The sequence below is a fragment of the Lithobates pipiens genome, unplaced genomic scaffold (genome assembly GCF_037356315.1).
Source record: "Lithobates pipiens isolate NorthernLeopardFrog02 unplaced genomic scaffold, aLitPip1_a1.2 Scaffold_27, whole genome shotgun sequence".
Lineage (NCBI taxonomy): Eukaryota > Metazoa > Chordata > Amphibia > Anura > Ranidae > Lithobates > Lithobates pipiens.
In genome coordinates this window covers 113,124,805-113,144,999 of record NW_027507788.1, presented here as the reverse complement: position 1 = coordinate 113,144,999, position 20,195 = coordinate 113,124,805, and positions in this window count along the sequence as shown.

Below are 20,195 nucleotides of genomic sequence, written 5' to 3'. Positions count from 1 at the left end.
CCGATAGCGGTCCTTACAGAACAGCAGACTGTACCGCACTCAAGCCTATGTACCGTAGCACCCTATACCAAGTTACCAGTCCTTATAAGAACTTTTGTGGACCAAGCAGGTTGTGTATTAGTGTTTAGCAGACTGTACGTCAGTCCCTATACCGCTGAAGGACTGCTGCAGTATAGGGCAGCGGTCAGCAGTGGTGCACGTCAACCCTATCTATTGTGGACCGATAGCGGTCCTTACAGAACAGCAGACTGTACCGCACTCAAGCCTATGTACCGTAGCACCCTATACCAAGTTACCAGTCCTTATAAGAACTTTTGTGGAACAAGCAGGTTGTGTGTTAGTGATTAGCAGACTGTACGTCAGTCCCTATACCGCTGAAGGACTGCTGCAGTATAGGTGAGCGGTCAGCAGTGGTGCACGTCAACCCTATCTATTGTGGACCTATAGCGGTCCTTACAGAACAGCAGACTGTACCGCACTCAAGCCTATGTACCGTAGCACCCTATACCAAGTTACCAGTCCTTATAAGAACTTTTGTGGACCAAGCAGGTTGTGTATTAGTGTTTAGCAGACTGTACGTCAGTCCCTATACCGCTGAAGGACTGCTGCAGTATAGGGCAGCGGTCAGCAGTGGTGCACGTCAACCCTATCTATTGTGGACCGATAGCGGTCCTTACAGAACAGCAGACTGTACCGCACTCAAGCCTATGTACCGTAGCACCCTATACCAAGTTACCAGTCCTTATAAGAACTTTTGTGGAACAAGCAGGTTGTGTGTTAGTGATTAGCAGACTGTACGTCAGTCCCTATACCGCTGAAGGACTGCTGCAGTATAGGGCAGCGGTCAGCAGTGGTGCACGTCAACCCTATCTATTGTGGACCGATAGCGGTCCTTACAGAACAGCAGACTGTACCGCACTCAAGCCTATGTACCGTAGCACCCTATACCAAGTTACCAGTCCTTATAAGAACTTTTGTGGAACAAGTGAGTTGTGAATGTTTAGCAGACTGCAGCAGAAGGGCAGTCAAGTATAATATCCTTTCTATATTTGGAAGAAAGAATATTATACATGTACAAGCCTATTACTGTACCACTGATACCAGTCCTGAAAAGAACCTTTGTGGAACTAATAATAACAGCAAGTCTTTAAAATTACCCTCACTGCCTGACAACACTGCTTCCTTCCTGTCCCTATACAAATTGGCAAAAAAAGAGAACGATTAGTGGTTACTGGAACAGCTCTTTTGTGGACCTTGATAGTAACAGCTAATGATGATGATGATGATGATGATGATGAAAGACTAATCTGGCTGTCCCTGTAGCATACACCGTCCTTTCCCTTTCTCTAAACTAACAAAAGACACTCAGGCTGCTGCAAGAATCAGCAGCACAGCAAACCTATCAACACCTAACACCTATACCAGTCCTGAAAAGAACTTTTGTGTACCAAATAGCTAGTGGTTTATCTCTCCCTACTCCACACAGGAACCTGTCCCTATCGTAACAGAAGAAAGAATGTAAAATGGCCACCGGATCGGGTGTATTTATAGGTTAGGGGGAATGTCCAAGTGTCCATGTGCTGTCATGTCTCAATTGGCTGTCCTGTATCACATGATAAACGTGTCACCAAAGGTTAAAGTTCTTGTATACATTAAACACGTAAGTCCGCCGCGGCGAACGACGGAAAAAGGCGTTCGAACGTGCGGACCGCGAATGTCGGAAATTCGCCGCGAAACGACCGCCGGGCGAAACGTTCGTCCATCACTAGCTGTGAAAAGTCCAGCCAATGAAAGTTCTATTTAGTGCCCCACCGCCTGTTCGAAGGCTCCTTACCAGAAAGATAAGACCTCCAAATTGTAGGTGGTCAATCTGGAATAGATGCACAAATTATCAGAAACAGTGCCCTGGGATATATTCCACCAAATGGCTTCAACACCTCTTAAAGGACTCCAATGGATTGCCACCACAATCACAAAGCATATATATAAGTGTCACACTAGAAAAGGTAAAACACTTCATGGACCAGTATCGAATAAAAAATTTCACTTTTATTCGACATTAAATTTTTATTAAGAGGAAATGGTTTACAATAACAGAATAATCATAACATCGCAAACATCTCTCCGAGTGCAATTCACATGGTACAGCTAACAATAGAATTGTGTGTCGATAAACATATTGTCATAAGCGATGTACTACATGTAGTTTTATGGGTCCCACTGGACCAATATTGTATTGCACCTCAAGGACCACAGTAAACAAAATTAAATAAAGAAAGAAAGAAAATAAATAAGAAATAGAACTAACCTAAATAGGTACTACAACAGTGCAAAGCTTGGTTAATAAAAGGATAAACAAAGACATTAAAGCTAGCAAGAATAATGTTATTATGGTTTGAGATATATGATTAAGATTATATGTCATAACCCAAGGTTCCCATTATTGTCTAAATTTTTTTATTCTATCATTGGGGGCAGCATAAAAATGTTCATACGAGCACTGCAGATGTACCCGTATCCTCTGACAGGTTGGGTGAGTCATCCGATCTCCACTTGCTTAGTAATATTAAACTAGCTGCAGTTAGTATGTGTACTACAACTGTGCGAGGTTGGGTGGGGAATTTTTCTATTTCCAATCCTAATAGCAAAGTAATGACACCCGTGATGGTAGACATTAGAACAAATACCATTTTTCAGAAGCTAAGCACTGATCTACATTGTCATAAAATATGGAAAATTATCCCTTTCTGAACACAATGACTCCAGCACTCAGAAGATGATGAAGGATACATATACACTAATCTGCTTGGAGATAGATACCATCTATGCGCTATTTTTAAAGTGGTCTCCCATTGTGAACTACAGCAGGAGGCCATGTATAGAGAGTTGAACGCTACACCCCAGTTCTTGTCAGTAAAGGATGGTTAGACTTAAATCTGTCTCCAATTTAGTTTAAGTGTTTGTTCATTTATGAACAGGTTTGTTGGTAGGAGTAAAACCATGAGATCCCACCTTTAAGAGGTTTTGGGGGGGGGGGGGGAGTTATGATAATACTTCCACACATTACGGTTTAGGTAGATCACCTTGTCTTTAACTGGTAGCAATAGATGTTTAAGTTGTATCCATATAAAGGCATCATTATTTTAAATTGTCTCATCTCAGGGACCTCTTTCAGTGTCTCATAACCTAAGGATCTCCAAAAGGCAAGGGAAAATAACTCACTTTTAATAAGTAGATATACTTACAAAAGAAAATGTAAGGAATCAATTTACATCAAAACATGCCCCCCCCCACACACACACACACTTATCTCTTATAATTACAACTGACAGTTTTACTGAGCACCATGAGTACAGCTATCACAATACAGTGCTCTTACAGAAGAGATGCTGCTTTCTCATGCAACACCTACTCTGCCCACCCCTCCCTTATGCTGTCAATTCACATAAGGATTTGTGTATCTTGCGAATGGGGTAACATAATACAGTCATTGTCTAGGAGGGGATGGGGGTGGGCAGAGTGGCTATATACAACTCTGCAGCTGCATAAGCTGAGACCAGAATGTCCAGCATTGAAGGACCAGAAGTATGGCAATAGCTATGCTCCCGGTGCTCGGTAAAAATGTAAATGAAAGAGATAAGTGCACAGGGTGGCAAACATTTATGCCGCGTACACACGAGCAGAACATCCGACAGAAAAAGTCAGACGGAAGCTTTTCATCATGTGTATTCCTCATCTGACTTTTTTTTTTTATTCTGACGGACCTAGATATAGAACATGTTTTAAATATTTCCGACGGAACCAATTCCTATTGGGAAAACCGCTCGTCTATATACTGTTCTAATGGACCAAAATTGACACATGCTCTGAAGCAAGTATGAGACGGAGGCTATTGGCTACTGGCTATTGAAATTCCTTTTTCTAGTCCTGTTGTATGTGTTGTACATCACCACGTTCTTGACGATCGGACTTTGGTGTGATCATGTGTATGCAAGACAGTTTCAGCAGAACTTCAGAGTTTATTCCAACGGGGAAACGGTCGTGTGTACGCGGCATTAACCTGTGGTAATCCTGCACATTCTAGAAAGTGTTGAATTGATGGAGTTTAGCTTTAATAATACAATCTTGGAAATTATTCATAATTTAGGAACAGGGTGCTTTACTGTGTTCAACAGAGCATAAAGATAATTAAACTGCAATTTACTAAGATTTTGTGGTTGGTAATGCAAGTGTGTTATATTATAAGTGTTTTCAATGCTGTGCTTTGTGAGAAAGAAAGCTAATGTTGTGCAGTTACATGTCTGTTTGATTGTGTATATATTTGTGGTTATATGTAAACCTTTCTGTACATGGAATTTAAAAGGTGGAAACCTTTTATTATTTATGATAAGTGACTATAAACACCTGACACGAAGGATATATTTATTTAAATGGAGTTTCGGCCACAATTTTTTTTTTTCACGCATCCCATCATAATGCATTAATAACACAAATTAACTTTATATATGTTTGCGAGTTGATATGAATTCTATTTATTTTTTTATATAAAATTATACAGAAAGTACCCCCCAAGGAAATACTAAGGGATTTTATGGGCAACTAATAAACACATAGGTAAAAAAAATATATTCAAATTTATTAATGTAAAAAATGTGGTGCATCAGACACCAACAATGACATGCATAAATAAAATGAACAGAAATGAACATGACAAGTATATAAAACAATGCAAATACTTCAATATTAAGCCCAACATGTTTCTGGACCTGTGTAGAGTCCTTTCTTCAGGGGAACTTCGTACAAGCTAGTGCAGTTACATCAGAATCACATTCAGGGTCAAAGCAATGAGCATCGTTGAAGCCAGATAGAAACAAACATACCAGTTAGGTGAAGGAGATGCAATAAAAACTGCCACAGGTAGTGTGGCCAAAGAAGAGAAGGCTATGGCTGCTGGAGGATGGTCTAGGTGGGTGGGGGGTCCATAAACGTTTTACTGCTCAAAAGGAAGAGAAGGGAGCATCTGAAAAACGAATAAGCAAAAAGGCCACTATTGCACCCACAATGAGAGCCCAGGCAGTGCTGCTATATGGTGATGATATGGACCAGTGTCCCAAGGGGTGAGCAGAAACCCTAAAAAAGAACAAATATATTTCATGAATACGATGCTTGCAAAAATGTAACCATACAAAAAGCCAAGGAAGCATTCCCCCTACAGGAGACGTTAGATAATAGATATTGATAGTAAGACTCAATGATATAATACATATTGGATTGGATATTGGATACATATTGGATTTAGAGTCAGGGTTAATAAATTCAAATTGAATGTATGATGATCAAAAAATATGCATACAATAAGGGTTCAGGTTCCCCTTAGTAATATACAGACAAAGGCCCTCAATGTAGCAGCTAATTTTGGGATGCCAGATTGCCTCCAAGGCCTATGTAAAACATTCACAAAAATGAAACTATACTGACCTTGAGAGGACTGGACACAGTGAACGGTCCGGTTTGGGACATTGCACCGTATGTGGTGCAACAAGAGCAGCAACGAATGGAAGTAAAGTGGCTTCCTCATTAAATGTTCACAGTGGCCATGCTTGGGAATGCACACTAGATGGCGCATGTTGCGCGTGACATCAGTCACCGGGGATCAAAGGCTGACCAATGCGTAGAGTAGTGGGAGTGTCAATGGGCGGATATTACCATCGTCACATATTACATCAGCACCCCAGAGACTCTGCGGCATCGATAGGCAGATGGATGTCAACGGCCGGGGGTCATGGACTACCCAATGGGCATGGTAGAGGGAGCATGCATGGGTGAGTATCACCGCTGTCACATTTTTTATATACTTCTGGCCATTGCCATGATGACTGTGGGCATGTAAAGCCCAAACCTCTTCCTGGATTTGCGATGGAGAGTTGCATGCTGGGAAACCAGCATGCACCTCTCGATCTAGCACATGCGCAATTCTCCACCGGCCGAGGCGCAGGTTGTTTAGAAAGTTGCTATAACAATGGGCAGCGATGGAGGAAAATCCCACCCCATTGTTATGGCAAAATAGATATGACCCACCTTAAATCATGTTTTTTCTTCGGGAAATAACACAATTTTTGCTCACAGTACTGCCCACTGACTCCTGGGAAATGATGACTCACATTTCTCAGGAGCACAGGTGAGGGAGGAAGTGACAAGGAGCTCCGCGGATCAGGAAGTGGCAGATTAGGAGCCACTACATAGCAACAGGGTGTTTCTGGTAAGTAAAACATTTCCCCCCCAAATTTTTCTTACTACTAGTAAAGGACTATGAATATGCAAAAATGTTTTTTCAGGGTGGCACTCCACTTTAACTAATCTATAGATATAGTACCTTAGTCTAATCACTAGCAGAGGTCTCTAGTACTTGGTACCCAAAGTTTTCAACCAGATATACTATTAAGGCTGGTTATTTGTTAATATGATAGATTTTCAGGCAAACTTACAGAAGTTCCTTTATTTATTTATTTATATATTTTAAATTAAAATGTTGGAATGGGAATTTATGATTTTAAGGTCCAACGAGAGCAAATCTAAGATAGAGATAAGAGGAGCAAGGTACGTGAAATGAAAGATCTTTTTTTCAAAGAGAAAATTATATGAATCCATGTCTCATGTTGGAAATATATTGAAAATGATTTTTGTCCACAAGGACTGTGTATACAGATCTTTCCGAATATGAGAATTACTTGTTTAACCACTTAAGGACTGGAAGATTTTCCCCCTTAATGACCAGGCCATTTTTTGCGATAGGGCACTGCATCGTTTTAAGTGACAATTGCGTGGTTGTGCAACTCTGTACCCAAACAAAATTGACGTCCTTTTTTTCCCCACAAATAGAGCTTTTTTTTGGTGATATTTGATCACCTCTGTATTTTTTTTTCACTATCAACAAAAAAAAGAGTCATCATTTTGAAAAAACAATAATTTTTTACTTTTTCTATAATAAATATCCAAAAAAAACAAAAACAAATGTCTTCATCAGTTTAGGCCAATATGTATTATTCTACATAGTCTTGGTAAAGAAAATCGCAATGAGTGTATATTGATTGGTTTGCGCAAAAGTTATAGCAACTACAAAATAGAGGATAGATTTATGGAATTTTTATTATATATTTTTTTTTTTTTACTAGTAATGGCGGTGATCAGCAATTGTTGGTGGCACTGCAACATTATGGTGGACAGATTGGACACTTTTAACACTTTTTTGGGATATTACTAGGTCTATTTTTATCATACTTATTAACCACTTGCTTACTGGGCACTTAAACACCTTCCTGCCCAGACCAATTTTCAGCTTTCGGTGCTCTCACACTTTGAATGACAATTACTCAGTCATGCAACACTGTACCCAAATGAATTTTGTGTCCTTTTTTTCCCACAAATAGAGCTTTCTTTTGGTGGTATTTGATCACCTCTGGGGTTTTTATTTTTTGCGCTATAAATGAAAAAAGACCGAAAATTTTGAAAAAAAACGCATATTTCTTTGTTTCTGTGACAGAATTATGCAAATTATTAATTTTTTTTCATAAATTTTGGCCACAATTTATACTGCTACATATCTTTGGTAAAAATAACCCAAATTAGTGGATATTATTTGGTCTTTGTGAAAGTTAGAGAGTCTACAAGCTGTGGTGCGAATCGCACAAAATTGATCACATCTGATGTACTGGTGGCCTATCTCGCTTCTTGTGACCCAAACAAGTCAGGAAAGTACAAATACCCCCCAAATGACCCCTTTTTGGAAAGTAGACATTCCAAGGTATTTAGTAAGAGGCATGGTGAGCTTTTTGATGTTGTCATTTTTTTCCCACAATTCTTTGCAAAATGAAGATTTTTCATTTTCTTTATTTTTCTCCACAAAATTGTCATTGTAATAGGTTATTTCTCTCACGTGGCATGTGTATACCACAAATGACACCCCCCAAAAAATTCTGCTACTCCTCCTGAGTATTACAATACCACATGTGTGGGACTTTTTCGCAGCCTGGCCACATAGAGAGGCCCAACATGCAGGGAGCGCCATCACGTGTTCTAGGAGCATAAATTACACATCTAACTTGTTGACTACTTATTACACTTTTGAAATACCAGGACAATGACACGTGACACTGATGACAGATGGCACTGATACGTGGCAATGATGACACTTATACGTGGCACTGATGACACGTGGCACTGATGACAGATGACACTAATATGTGGCACTGATGACACGTGGCACTAATACGTGGCACTGATGACACGTGGCACTAATACGTGGCACTGATGACACGTGGCACTAATATGTGGCACTGATGACACGTGGCACTAATACGTGGCACTGATGACATGTGGCACTAATACGTGGCACTAATACGTGCCACCGGTGACAGATGGCACTAATACGTGGCACCAATGACACGTGACACTGATGACAGATGGCACTGATAAGTGGCATTGATGACACGTGACACTGACAACAGATGGCACGTGACACTGACAGGTGGCACTGATGACAAATGGCACTGATACGTGGCACTGATGACAGATGGCACTAATACGTGGCACTGATGACAGATGGCACTATGTGGCACTAATAACACGTGGCACTGATGACAGATGCCACTTATACGTGGCACTGATGACAGATGGCACTGGGGACAAATGGCACTGACAACAGGTGGCACTGGGGACAGATAGCACTGCGGGCAGGTGGCACTGGGGTGGGGTGGATTGCACTGGGGTGGATGGCACTGGGCGGATGGCACTGGGGCGGATGGCACTGGGGCAGGATGGCACTGGGGCGGATGGCACTGGGGCGGATGGCACTGGGGCAGGATGGCACTGGGGCAGGATGGCACTGGGGCAGGATGGCACTGGGGGGGGGGCATGGCACTGGGGGGGGGGGTGGCACTGGGGGAGGATGGCTCTGGGGGAGGATGGCACTTTTTATTAAACTTTTTTTTTACTTTTTTTTCTTTTTTACACTGACGGCTGCTGCAGCCGTTCTTCTCTCCCCTCTCACACGCTGTCTGTGTGAGGAGGGAGAGCGGCGCTGAGAGATGATCTCATATGTTTACATATGAGATCATCTCCCATTGGACACGCCGGTCACGCTGTAAACGGCCGCTGTGATTGGCCGTTTACAGCGATCTGTGTTTGCCTGTCCCCGGGGGACACGGCAAACACAGAACTTCCGCGATGCGCGCCCGCGGCGGCGCGCATTGCGGAAGTAAACACCAGGCCGTCCAGGGACGGCCAGGCGTAGGAAGCCGCCCGCCCTAAGGCCGGCATTCGGCTATAGGGCGGGCAGGAAGCGGTTAAACATGTACAATTGTTCCCCTGTTATGGTAATCAAGTTTTACATCCTGTTTATATGTATGCTATGTACAGTGGTGTGAAAAAGTGTTTGCCCCCTTCCTCATTTCCTGTTCCTTTGCATGTTTGTCACACTTAAGTGTTTCGGAACATCAAACCAATTTTAACAATAGTCAAGGACAACACAAGTAAACACAAAATGCAATTTGTAAATGAAGGTGTTTATTATTAAAGGTGAAAAAAAAATCCAAACCATCATGGCCCTGTGTGAAAAAGTGATTGCCCCCTAAACCTAATAACTGGTTGGGCCACCCTTAGCAGCAACAACTGCAACCAAGCGTTTGCGATAACGTGCAATGAGGCTTTTACAGCGTCCTGGAGGAATTTTGGCCCACTCATCTTTGCAGAATTGTCCTAATTCAGTTACATTAGAGGGTTTTCGAGCATGAACGGCCTTTTTAAGGTCATACCACAACATCTCAATAGGATTCAGGTCAGGACTTTGGCTAGGCCATTCCAAAGTCTTCATTTTGTTTTTCTTCAGCCATTCGGTGGTGGACTTGCTGGTGTGTTTAGGATCATTGTCCTGCTGCAGAACCCAAGTTCGTTTCAGCTTGAGTACACGAACAGATGGTCGGACATTCTCCTTTAGGATCTCTTGGTAGACAGCAGAATTCATAGTTCCTTTTATCACGGCAAGTCTTCCAGGTCCTGAAGCAGCAAAACAGCCCCAGACCATCACACTACCACCACCATATTTTACGGTTGGTATAATGTTCTTTTTATGAAATGCAGTGTTCCTTCTACGCGAGATATACTTGGACACACACCTTCCAAAGAGTTCCACTTTTGTCTCATCGGTCCACAGAATGTTGTCCCAAAAGTCTTGGGGATCATCAAGATGTGTTGTGGAGAAATTGAGACGAGCTTTGATGTTCTTTTTGCTCAGCAGTGGTTTTCTCCTTGGAACTCTGCCATGCAGGCCATTTTTGCCCAGTCTTTTCCTGATGGTGGAGGCATGAACGCTGACCTTAACTGAGGCAAGTGAGGCCTGCAGTTCCTTGGACGTTGTTGTGGGGTCTTTTGTGACCTCTTGGATGAGTCGTCGCTGCGCTCTTGGGGTAATTTTGGGCGGCCGGCCACTCCTGGGAAGGTTTACCACTGTTCCATGTCTTCGCCATTTGTGGATAATGGCTCTCACTGTGGTTCGCTGGATTCCCAAAGCTTTGGAAATGGCTTTATAACCCTTTCCAGACTGATAGATCTCAATTACTTTCTTTCTCAATTGTTCCTGAATTTCTTTGGGTCTCGGCATGATATGTAGCTTTTAAGGATCTTCTGGTGGACCTTACTGTGTCAAGCAGCTCCTATTTAAGTGATGCCTTGATTGTGAACAGGTGTGGCAATAATCAGGCCTGGGTGTGGCTAGAGAAATTGAACTCAGGTGTGGACAACCACAGTTATAGTATGTTTTAACAAGGGGGGCAATCACTTTTTCACACAGGGCCATGATGGTTTGGATTTTTTTTCACCTTTAATAATAAACACCTTCATTTACAAATTGCATTTTGTGTTTACTTGTGTTGTCCTTGACTATTGTTTAAATTGGTTTGATGTTCCGAAACACTTAAGTGTGACAAACATGCAAAGGAACAGGAAATGAGGAAGGGGGGCAAACACTTTTTCACACCACTGTACTCTCCAAGATGTCTGCATATGCATTGAGCAACTATTTGTCATATACAACGTTACGCAATTTGACATTCATGTGCAATCAAATATTCTTTACTTGTATGTTGTATTTGAGCCTGCCTCATCTAAAGTCCCACACTCTTTTATTATTTTTTAAATTTAGATTAGGGATGGAGGAGCACTACCCCTTTTCCTTGTGCGCTTCATTTAGAGTCCCAGTATATGGAGGTATACATCCCCCATTGCATATTTTTTGTAAAATAGTACAAATGTATATTTGTAATGAAACGATTTTTATTTGGCACAGAATAAGATGAGGAGAGGAGGTGAGGAAGTGTACATCTAGACTGTAAAGGGGGGGGGGTTAAAAAGAAATAATGGTGCATGGTGGAAAAGATCAATAAGTAGAGTACAGGTGATAAGGGAGATAATGGTAGAGTATGAATTGGAAAAATAAAAGAAAGGAATTAAAGTTAAATAGGCCCAATAAATATTGAGGGCTGGATTAAATAAGGTATAAAGGGATATCTGAATATGTACCCGTTATATTGTTTCTCTGCATTTGTGTCATGTCTTTATGAAAAATATTTAGGATGTATGACATTTCTGTATTGTATATTAAACTAATACATATGTATGTACAAAGAAGAGAAATACAAATTAAAAAAGTTAACATTTGATACCACTTTTGTGTTAATATACTGAAAACAAAGCAGAGCAAATTTAAAGGGGCAGGTTAGAATTGTTAACTAACTTCTCAATTAGGAAATAACTAATAAAGTATATACATGGGAGAAAAAGAATTACCCTTATAGAGGCTTGAGGAAGTCAAAGTATAAAATGGGTGGGATTAGTGAAGCTGAGAAATTAATTTCTGACAGAATGCTGTCACAATATTTTTCTGTGATGGATCTTTCAAGTCAGGAGAGCAAAAAAGGGTCACAAAAATTCACAATTTAACACTAAATTCCAGAGCAGAAAAAACACAAAACAACACCAGAAGTGGGTTTCATAAACAATAACAGCACTGCAAAAAAGAAAATATACACACTAATAGGTGTTCGAATAACACATGTACTGAATGTGAGAATGAATGAATGTGAGAATGGGAACTGAACTGTAATTAATTCAAATCTTTTCTCTATTTTCACACCATGAGTTTTATTTAGGTGGCGAAATTTACCAACGTGTAGAGTCACAAAAATCTGGATCACTGAGACAAAAGATTGCCAGCTTGGATCATTATGTGATCAGAGGGACCTAAACAAACCAAATTATTGAGGAGTTATTAATTTATCTTTGTAACCAGAATAAAAAGGGTTCATAGCAAAATGCATGACATTATATCAGTGCCAGATTAAACTCTGTGGAGGCCCCTAGGCAATCGAAACCTGGGGGTGCCCCCACAGGTTTCTTGTGCACTCACTCTAGTGGGATACCATTGATCTAAGTAGAGTGCATGTCAGCAGATAAATGGAGATGACCATCACAACTGCACGTTATACGTACGTAGGTTGCACCATTTTTTTTACAAACTGACAGCTAAAAAAAGATGAAAGACGAACTGTAATGTGAACCAGATGTCTATGGTTTCTGTACTTTAAGTTATTCTTGGGTATATTACATTAATAAAGTATTTTTATATATATAGTTTTCAGTGTAACATTTTTTTTTTTTGAGTAGATTCATTTTTCCTATAGTTTGTAAACAATTTAAGAAAGCTTCTTTGTAATTTTATTTCAAGATCAAATTTATATTATTTTGATCCTTTGTCACAGGGCTCTTAAACTGTGTGGGGCCCATAGGCCGGTGTCTACTCTGCCTATTTGGTAATCCAGCACTGTATTCCATTAAGAGTCAATAGTTCAATAAAGATCTGAACTTATTTACATCATTTTAAAACGTAAACAAGAAAAATGTATATTACTATTACAAGCATAGGGATATAACAGGAAAGAATACAAAGCATTAAAGAAACTCATGGAGCTTTGAAAAGAAGGACACAGGGGGACTCAGTATCTGAGAACGGAGTGATAGACCAAGAAACTTCGAAAAGGGTGACCTAAAAGATCACATTTAAATAAAAATCATGAACATTCCCTCTGTTATCACAACAACCCATAGCAGCTGTGTTTGTCTAAAGAATGACACTAGATGTTAGACATTTATTTACTATTTATTTTTTTGAAGTAATTTATCTTGATATTTTCATGTCAGGAACCTGTTGAAAATAATTTAATGATTAAACACTTGAACACGAAGGAACACTTTAACCACTTCAGCCCTGGACTAATAAACACCCTAAGGACCAGAGGTCTTTTTACAATTTCGCACTGCGCTGCTTTAACTGGTAATTGCGCGGCCATGCAATATTGCACCCAAACAAAATTTGCGTCCTTTTCTTCCCACAAATAGAGCTTTCATTTGATGGTATTTGATTGCCTCTGCGATTTTATTTTTTGCGATATAAATGGAAAAAGAGCGAAAATTTTGAAAAAAAATGATATTTTCTTCTTTTTGTTATGGGAAAAATCGAATAAACTAAATTTTAGTCATACTTTGAGGGCAAAATTTATTCAGCCACATGTCTTTAGTAAAAAAAATATAAATAGGCGTTTATTTTATGGTTTGCGCAAAAGTTATAGTGTCTACAAACTAGAGTACATTTTCTGGAATTTACACAGCTTTTAATTTATGACTGCCTATCTCATTTCTTGAGGTGCTAAAATGGCAGGGCAGTACAAACCCCCCCAAATGACCCCATTTTGGAAAGTAGACACCCCAAGGAAATTGCTGATGGGTATGTTGAGCCCATTGAATATTTTTTTTTTTTGTCCTAAGGGATTGAATAATGACAAAAAAAATAAAAAATTTTAGATTTCACTCCTCACTACCTATCACAGTTTCGAAGGCCATAAAATGCCAAAATAGCACAAAACCCCCCAAAATGACCCCATTTTGGAAAGTAGACACCCCAAGCTATTTACTGAGAGGCATGTTGAGTCCATGGAATATTTTATATTTTGCCACAAGTTGCGGGAATATTACAAACTTTTTTTTTTTTTGCACAAAGTTGTCACTAAATGATATATTGCTCACACATGCTATGGGCATATGTGAAATGACACCCCAAAATACATTCTGCTGCTTCTCCTGAGTACAGGGATACCACATGTGTGGGAATTTTTGGGAGCCTAGCCACGTACGTGACCCCCAAATCCAAGCACCGCCTTCAGGATTTCTAAGGGTATACATTTTTTATTTTACTCCTCACTACCTATCACTACCTATCACAGTTTTTAAGGCCATAAAATGCCAAGATGGCACAAAACCCCCCCAAATGACCCCATTTTGGAAAGTAGACACCCCAAGCTATTTGCTGAGGGCCATGTTGAGACCATTGAATATTTTTTTTTGTCCCAAGGGATTGAATAATGACAAAAAATTATTATTTTTTTTTTTTTACAAAAAGTTGTCACTAATTATATATTGCTCACACATGCCATGGTTATATGTGGAATTGCACCCCAAAATACATTTTGCTGCTTCTCCTGAGTACGGGGATACCACATGTGTGGGACTTTTTGGGAGCCTAGCTGCGTACGGGGCCCCGAAAACCAATCACCGCCTTCAGGATTTCTAAGGGTGCAAATTTTTGATTTCACTCCTCACTACCTATCACAGTTTCGAAGGCCATAAAATGCCAAAATAGCACAAAACCCCCACAAATGACCCCATTTTGGAAAGTAGACACCCCAAGCTATTTACTGAGAGGCATGTTGAGTCCATGGAATATTTTATATTTTGCCACAAGTTGCGGGAATAGTACAAACTTTTTTTTTTTTGCTCAAAGTTGTCACTAAATGATATATTGCTCACACATGCTATGGGCATATGTGAAATGACACCCCAAAATACATTTTGCACCTTCTCCTGAGTACAGGGATACCACATGTGTGGGACTTTTTGGGAGCCTAGCCGCATACGGGACCCCGAAATCCAAGCACCGCCTTCAGGATTTCTAAGGGCATAAATTTTTTATTTTACTCCTCACTACCTATCACTACCTATCACAGTTTTTAAGGCCATAAAATGCCAAGATGGCACAAAACCCCCCCAAATGGCCCCATTTTGGAAAGTAGACACCCCAAGCTATTTGTTGAGGGCCATGTTGAGACCATTGAATATTTTTTTTTTTGGTTCCAAGGGATTGAATAATGACAAAAAATAAAAATATTATTTTTTTTACAAAAAGTTGTCACTAAATTATATATTGCTCACACATGCCATGGTTATATGTGGAATTGCACCCCAAAATACATTTTGCTGTTTCTCCTGAGTACGGGGATACCACATGTGTGGGACTTTTTGGGAGCCTAGCCGCGTACGGGACCCCGAAATCCAAGCACCGCCTTCAGGATTTCTAAGGGCATACATTTTTTATTTTACTCCTCACTACCTATCACTACCTATCACAGTTTTGAAGGCCATAAAATGCCAAGATGGCACAAACCCCCCCGCAAATGACCCCATTTTGGAAAGTAGACACCCCAAGCTATTTGCTGAGGGCCATGTTGAGACCATTGAATATTTTTTTTTGTCCCAAGGGATTGAATAATGACAAAAAATAAAAAAAATTTTTTTTTTTACAAAAAGTTGTCACTAAATTATATATTGCTCACACATGCCATGGTTATATGTGGAATTGCACCCCAAAATACAGTCTAGCTGCGTACGGGGCCCCGAAAACCAATCACCACCTTCAGGATTTCTAAGGGTGAAAATTTTTGATTTCACTCCTCACTACCTATCACAGTTTCGAAGGCCATAAAATGCCAAAATAGCACAAAACCCCCCCAAATTACCCCATTTTGGAAAGTAGAAACCCCAAGCTATTTGCTGAGACTCATGTTGTCTGAACGAAAAAAAAAGAGATTGATCGGTGGGTATGCCCACCATTAGAATACCTCCCTTCATCCACCCACTTCTAATGATGGACATACATGCACCATTTATATATGCCGAAGCATAGGGGCATCCTCCCGCAAAAAAGTTATGCCGCATACACACGGTCTAACTTTTCCACGGGCAAGCATGCATTGGAATTTCGACCGTATGTACGCAGCATTAGGAGCAAAATCGCTCCTCCACCCCTTATGCCCCCATGCTTCGGCATATATGCTTTATTTTTTTTAACTGTAGTGGTGAAATCACCTCCTACAGCGTTGGAGTCGCGGCTTTATGTATCGTGGGAGCAAACGCTGTTGCTGTCAAGATAAATAAATCCACGCTGCAACTGAATGGCGTACCTGCTAAGCAAATTATGGTTAACGTTAAAACAAAGTAACATTACAGTATAACAGTAAAACCTTACCATACCATACCTGCAAAGCAAATGCCAAAAAAAAGTAAAAAATAAAACATTTTTTAACACAACCTGTGCCTAAAATATATATATGCCGAAGCATAGGGGCATCCTCCCGCAAAAAAGTTATGCCGCGTACATACGTTCAAACTTTTCCACGGGCAAGCCCTTCATCGGAATTTTGACTGTATGTACGTGGCATTAGGAGCAAAATCGCTCCTCCACCCCTTATGCCCCCATGCTTCGGCATATGTGCTCTTTTTTAACTGTGGTGGTGAAATCACCTCCTACAGCACTGGAGTCACGGCTTTATGTATCGTGGGAGCAAACGCTGTTGCTGTCAAGATAAATAAATCCACGCTGCAGCTGAATGGCGTACCTGCTAAGCAAATTATGGTTAACGTTAAAACTAAGTAACATTACAGTATAACCGTAAAACCTTACCATACCATACCTGCAAAGCAAATGCCAAAAAAAACAGTAAAAAATAAAACATTTTTTAACACAACCTGTGCCTAAAATATATATATGCCGAAGCATGGGGGCATCCTCCCGCAAAAAAGTTATGCCGCGTACATACGTTCAAACTTTTCCACGGGCAAGCCCTCCGTCGAAATTTTGACCGTATGTACGCGGCATTAGGAGCAAAATCGCTCCTCCACCCCTTATGCCCCCATGCTTCGGCATATATGCTCTTTTTTAACTGTGGTGGTGAAATCACCTCCTACAGCACTGGAGTCACGGCTTTATGTATCGTGGGAGCAAACGCTGTTGCTGTCAAGATAAATAAATCCACGCTGCAGCTGAATGGCGTACCTGAAAACATGAAAAATGGTTAACAATAAAACACAGTAAACAGTAAAGTATAAAAAATTTGAGAGAAGAGAGAGAGAGAGAGAACAATAAAACGACAACTATTTTTGGTTTTTATATTTTATATTTTTTTTTTACTTTTTTTTTATACACTTTTTTTTGAACTGTAAACTGTAACAACTGTAACATTTCGGGTCTCTCAAAATGCGATGGCATCTTGGGAGACTCTGTGTTAGTGTGCCTAGCCTGTGAAATGCTGTACCCTACGCTAATACTTCACTAGTGTGTGGTAGCGTTCAAAACACTCACCAAGGCAAAGACCAGGATTGCCAGGACAGCGTGGACAATAACAACGGGTGTCACGCCTATATCCGCGCTTGGTACAGACACAACATCTTTTTTGGGGGGCTCGTTGGGTAGGGGTACTCGGGATGGCATAAGAATAATGCCTCTCATGCAGCCGGCTTACTGCATTTGGTTGGGAATGGTGAGGTGCAGAACCGTCTGGATACAGAAGCTCTGTGACAACCTCTCTTTGGAAGAAAAGAAAGGTTAAAGTCTCGCCTGAAGTTTTGTATAGCACAAAAGCATTCAGCAAAGCCAATTGAAATAAGTAAGCAGACACTTTTTTGTACCAGCGTCTGGCCTTACGGGAAACTAGATACGGCGCCAACAACTGGTCATTGAGGTCCACCCCTCCCATATTTTTGTTATATTTGTGGACACAGAGGGGTTTCTCCACAATACCAGTCGCCATAGGAATTTGGACCGTCATGTCTGCATGAAGGGAGGTAAGAACGAAAACATTCTTATTATCCCTCCACTTCATAGCGAGCAAATTATTACACCGATAGCAGGCTCTCTCCCCCAGCCTAAGACGGGAATCTACAAGCCGCTGGGGAAAGCCCCGGCGATTAGGTCACACGGTGCCACATGCTCCAATCTGATTATCAAACAAGTGACTAAACAGTGGCACGCTGGTGTAATAATTGTCCACGTACAAGTGGTACCCCTTTCCAAATAAGGGTGACACCAAGTTCCACACTATCTATAGCCAGCGCTTCCTATGTAGTCAGGGCAGTTCTCCGGCTCTACGTAACTATCTTTACCCTCATAAATCATAAAGCTCCATGCATAGCCTGTGGCCCTGTCACAGCACTTATAGAGCTTGACCCCGTATCTGGTACGCTTGTTGGGAATATACTGTTTGAATGACAAGCGACCAGTAAACTTAATCAGGGACTCATCAACGCAGACAACTTTTTGGGGAGTAAACAAGTCTGCAAAACGTTGGTTGAAGTGGTTTATGAGGGGCCGAATTTTGTAGAGCCGATCGTATTCAGGGTCTCCACGATGACGACAAAGTTCATTGTCACTGAAGTGCATGAACCGCAAGATCTGCTCGTATCGTTTCCTGGACATGGAGTTAGAGAACACGGGCATGTGGTCAGTCGGATGCGTGGACCAATAAGCCCGCAACGTCATGAATTTATGTGTGCCCATGTTGAGGGAAAGGCCCAGAAAGGTCTTAAATTCGGAAACCGTAACTGGTTTCCAATCTCTGGCAAGGGAAGGCAACTGGGGATTAGCGGCGATGTGTTGACCAGCATATAAATTGGTTTGGTCCACAATAGATCTATAGAGATCTTCCGTGGAATACAGAGAATAAAAATCAAGTGGCGTAAAATCATCTGTATCCACCTGAATACCGGGTTGGGCAGTGAATGGGGGAAGTACTGGTGCTGCAGAACTGGTGGGCACCCAATCAGGATTGGCGAATTCTGCAGGAAGGGCACTATGGGAACAACGGGCCTGTCTTTGTCTTCTTCTTGGTGGCAGCGGGACACTACTTGTGCTTGCCAGCTCGCCAGCTTGAACTGCACTTATGGGACTCGCCACGTCACCAGGTGATACTGCAGTGCTGGATGTACGTCCAGGGTGTACTAGGCCGCTGGTGCTTGCCATTTCACCAAAAGGATGAGCGGCGCTAGTACTGGCTCTATACTCCATACGAGGGACTTGCGGTTCCTGCACCTCAACAACATCAGAAGATCGGGGTCGGGTACGCCTGACGTTAGCTCATCTTCGTCGTCAGAGCTATCTGACATGGAGGCGCTGTCCTCTACAGGTTCGTATTCTGAGCCTGAATCTGACAGATCAGTGTCTTCCTCTTCACTATCTGTCATGCTCAGAAACGTGTAGGCCTCTTCACTAGTGTACCTTTGCTTTGCCATTTTGGGCTCTAAATTTAGGGGTACACTAGTGAGACTCACAGGTAAAAAAGCACCTAGCCTGTCAGCGACTGTATCAAAACGCTACAAAAAAAACTGTTAGCGATTGCAGGGATCAAGCCTGACTCTGCGAACGCTGCAGTTATGTGTGTTGTGTTTTGTAAGTGACAGTGATCGATCGATACTGCACTTGGGTGGGCTGGGCTGGGCGGAGGGGCAAAACGCAGGTGCTAGCAGGTATCTGGATTGATCCTGCTAACAATGCATTTTTTTAGAATTGCTAAATTGCTGGGCACGCTAGTATAGATCTGATCAGATCAGATATTGATCTGTTCGGATACTATACCACTAAGGGAGGTGTATGCTTTTCGCGTGGGTGTTAGCTTTACTGGCACTAACCTAGCACTGCCTGGGGTGACGCAGACCCTTTCTGACCCTAAAACCGAATTGATATCACCCGCCGGGTGATCAGGGGGTTAAACCTTTATTAGGTAATAAATGGCGGGTGCCCTGATGCTATAAAAAGCGAACTACCTAACCAGCGTCACCCGTAACACTTATACGGTGATCACTGGTGAAAGGGTTAACTAAGGGCAATCAGGGGGTTAAAACCTTTATTGGGTATTTATATGGGGGTACCTGACGCTATATAAAAACCTGACGGGGAACCTAAATAACTAAATAACTAACTGGCTAACCAGCGTCACCAGTGACACTTATACAGCGAACGCTGGTGAAAGGGTTAACTCTAGGGG